Below are 4,415 nucleotides of genomic sequence, written 5' to 3'. Positions count from 1 at the left end.
GGTCGAAATTACTTCACCGGAGCCTCCTCGCTACCCCGTGGACGATATAAAGGAGATGAAAGAATGTCATCTGTATTATCCTATCGAGAACATGTCCATGAAGGTAGCCATCGGCAGTGCTTTACCATGTTTACCTGGAGCACTCTACCACAACAACCCCATTCAAGATGGCTATGCTCGTGTCACGGTGGAGGACATAGTCCAAGGGTTTGAGGACCTGGAGATTGACATTGCTACACCTGAAGGGGAGAAAAGACTTGGAGATGTCAAGCGCCATTTCATTCTATGGCAAAAGAAGTTTATCAAGTTTCCAGGCGAGGCGCCAAGGACAACAAGTCCACCCCCCTACGGTGGTGGTGGTGGCGGTGGCGGTGGTGGTGGTGGTGGTGGTGGTGGCGGTTCACCTACACCTCCGTCACGTCAGCCGACGCCGCCCCCCAGTCCACAACGTCCGGCGGGTGATCAGCCGCCGCCCCCCAGTCCTCGTCCGGCGGGTGATCAGACGCCGCCCCCCAATCCACCTCCGGCAAAGAAGCAGAAGCAGTCCTGGATTATTAACCTGGACCCTTATGTACCTAAGACCACAAAGGTACCGGAGCCATCACTGAAGCCTCTCCCCACAAGGCCTTGGGAACGTAGTGCCGAGGAAGTCGACGCGGCCGCGGCTGCTGATTTGGAGAAATGGAAGGCGGACTGCAAGAAGAAAAGAGAGCCCGAGCCCAAGCCAGTATTTTCTGATGAGCAAAAGAAGTGGGCTAAGTCATTTTTGAGCACACCGTCCCAAGCCGCGAAGAATCTGCCTAACGACTATGCACGTGAACTTCGCAGGCAGGCACTCATGTTCAAGGAGAACAAAGAGCGGGAGAAGGCCGAAAGTAAAAAAAGCGGGAAACAAGTTGCCCAGCTCGGGGAACAAAGTAAACAATCGATTGCCCCGCTTATAGTGGAAGCCTTCTGTCCGGATGCCCCCGAGATCATACAAGTTGTGGCAGCACAGGGATTGACTGTAACGAGTGCCAGAGAACAAGCGGCCAACTTAGGTATTACTCTTCGTGAACTGTTAGGCCTTGATGAGGCGCCAGTGAAGGACGTAGTAATTACATATGTCAAGAATGGGCCTCTCGTCGAGCCTGCGCAGGAAAAGGATCTACCTCCACAAATGAAAGGTCTACTGAAATGGTACAAGGGTTACATAAAAAATAAAAACGCCAAAGAATATATTTATGCGGAAGTTAGACATGAGCATCACTTCAAACATTACTATGTACAAATTGAACTGAGTGAATTGTTCCAGCTTTTCAATCTGCGCGAGCTCGATAAATCTATCATCAGTTGCTACGTTCTGTAAGTGATTTATTAATTTCTACCCCATCTCGTTCATATTGCCTGCACTATATATATGTCCTAACTATATTGTTGTGTCCGCTATTATACATGCAGAATGAAGATTAAGGAATGCAGAGTAAGGAACATCCATGATGTTGGGTTCATTGACCCACACATCGTTAATGGACATGTGTTGGAGCGTCACCCCGCCGACGTGGAGGCAGACCTGTGGCACTTTCTTACAAAGCAGGAACTCAAAAGTGATATTCTATTTCCTTACCATTTTGAGTGAGTGTTTCTATCTTGAGCACATTCTCTTTTGTTTACTCCATGCATGGTATGTGGCCGGCTAATCGATGAGTTATGCATGACGTACTGTGCATGTATCGTGTCCGCAGGTTCCACTGGATTCTGCTAGTAATTAAAGTTAACACCTCAGAATGTCTCGTCCACGACTCTGTGAATATGGATCCAAAGCTTTGGGGCGGCATGAGAAGAATGCTGCAGAAGTAATTATTTTCATTCATTTGCGCTCTATATCGATCGGCCTATTTCGTTCATTTCCTAATATCAAGTAACTAATTAATAACTCTCTTGTTCATTTAATTTTCTTTGCCTCGTAGGGTTTGAAGACGGTTCGTAGATACAAAGGTCGGTGAATTCAAAAAAGAGCTAGAATTCAAAATGTTAAAGGCTAAGAATGCTGGGGATATTCAGCCACCGGAGACCAATCTATGTGGATACTATGTCTGTGAGATGATCCGGAGATACACCTCTGAGCGGGTTCCGAGTGATACCAATGCTCAGAGGAATAACCTCCGGTGGATGCTTAGTCCAGAAGCTCGCTTCCGACCACTTCAAGAGGAACTAGCTGGATGGTTCAGCAGGGAAGTCCTCCATCCTAAAGGAGAACACTATTACGAGGACGTAGAACTTTATATGCATTAAATCATGTATGGAAACTTGTTCAAAATTGTATATGGTCATCCGATGATATTGAATATATATTGTATATTCCTCTTGAATTCTTTTTGGTTCTAATTTCAAATTTATTTGAAATTGTACATTCATATGCATGTATGTAGTACCGCAGAATATATGAAACTCCTTTAAAATTAAAATAAAGCACAAAAGAAATAAAACAATACAAATTAAACAGAAAACAGGTTTAGGGGGGGGGGGGCTAAAACCCTAAACCTGTGGCGGCCTTTAGTCGCGGTTGGCCAGAAGAACCGCGACTAAAGGTCCTCCGCCCCGACGGCCGCCTGGCGCCCACGTGGACGGGCCGTTAGTTGCGGTTCTTAAGCAGCCGCGACTAAAGGTGGGGGGCTTTAGTCGCGCTTATTTGGTCGCGGTTGCGCAACCGCGACTAATGGCAGTTGCGAACCGCGACCAAAGGCCTTTTTTCCACCAGTGAATTATGTACCTTCCAAAGAATATGTCGAATGAAACAATACATACTAACACCATAACTTACCACAGAATTTTGTACCTTCCCAAGAGTACGTCGAATGAAACAACCATAGATTATTAAGTGTTTTTATACATGAAAGTAGTGCATATATACAGAAATATATTGATTTGAATGCTGCTATACATCCAATATTTCATGTCAACAGTTGTATGACGATACATATGAAGGCATCCATATATTTTTGCCCGGACAATATAAAGCTGCAAAAAAGTATCGGATACAGGTCGTACACCAGAGGTACTCATCAAAGCCTTATACTAACCATTATACTAACCATTACACAAACCAGTCCTAGGCTTTGCTCAGGATGTTTTTAGTATGTACAGCCCATCTTCCATTTGGAAGTGAAACTAAGGGATCAAGATTCAAGAAAGGGAGGGTCGTCTCTGTCCTCATTAATAGGACACTGGCTTTTTTTTTTGCAAAAAAAACTTCCTATCTATTCATCATAGCATGGTTGTACAAAGAGCACATAAGTAACAAAAATTACATCGATGTCCGTAGACCACCTAGTGCCAACTATAAGCACCGGAGCGAACCAAAGGAGCACCGCCGTCATCACTCCTCCCTCACTGGAGCTGGGACACACTTGTTGTAGTACACAGTCGGCAAGTCGTCTTAATAAGGCCCAACAGTACCAGCGCACAAAAGCAACAACCGTCACCGATGAAGTGAACTATAGATCGAAAAAATATATCCTATAGACACACGAACAAATACGCATAAAGACGGGATCCAAGCGGATCCACGCACCCAACAACCAACCAACCTGATCATTGCAAACAGCATGAGGCCCTAGGTGCTGCTCGCCACGCTGGCCCTCCTCGCCTTCCTCGCAACAGCTCTGCCCCTGGCCCACAGCCAAGGTGAGGCTACGATTCCTCCTCGTCACCTCGTGGAATAAGTCAGTTTAGCGGGTTATTGACCTTTGTTGGCTGCCTACAGGTGTGACGCTGTGCTGCAACAAGTGTGGCTTCTGCACTAGGTCCTTCCCGCCGCAGTGTACACGCATGGATGCCTCGCCGTCCGGGTGCAACCCGGCTTGCAAGACCTGCGCCAAGTCCACCGTCACTGGCCGTGATGGCTTGCAGTGCAAGGATCTCGTCACCAACTTCTGCAAGAACCGCTGCACTAAGGCCGCGTGATTGGACCTGTTGTCGCCTGAATAATATCGATTATCTTGTGCTTTTTTATGTCCCAATCTTTCAGAGTTCCCTCTGCATCTTGATCTGGTGGATGTAGAGAAGAAATGAGAGTTCGCTGCATGCTCGTCGTTTCTTCTTGTGTGTGAAATAAAGAGCATATTTTTATCTCAAAATCTTCTTTGTTAAACCTTTTATAGAGTGCAAGCAACAAAACTCGTGCGCGTTAAATGGAATATGAATTCACATCCAATTCATCAAGCATGTATAGGCATGAGTGGAATGCATTCATGTACAAATCATCAAGATGGAGAGATGTCAAATTTAAATCCAGGTAAAAGAATTTACCATTGAATCCACCACAAAATGGTAATGTCAAACATAGTCCAGATAATATAGATGCAGGTCTATTAAAATCCAATCGAAAATGATAGACTTACGGAATCCATATTACGGACATGCGTGTCAACTCA

The 4,415-nt window shown here is 45.6% G+C and overlaps 1 pseudogene; it reads left to right on the top strand.

The window, feature by feature from the left end:
• The first annotated feature begins 3,587 nt into the window (after positions 1-3,587).
• On the top strand, positions 3,588-3,945 carry LOC119319991 (annotated as a pseudogene).
• The last annotated feature ends 470 nt before the right edge of the window (positions 3,946-4,415 follow it).

Source organism: Triticum dicoccoides, chromosome 1A, assembly GCF_002162155.2.
Source record: "Triticum dicoccoides isolate Atlit2015 ecotype Zavitan chromosome 1A, WEW_v2.0, whole genome shotgun sequence".
In the NCBI taxonomy this organism is placed as follows: Eukaryota; Viridiplantae; Streptophyta; class Magnoliopsida; order Poales; family Poaceae; genus Triticum; species Triticum dicoccoides.
The sequence above is the reverse complement of the archived record's forward strand: the minus strand, read 5'-3'. Positions and strand labels throughout refer to the sequence as shown.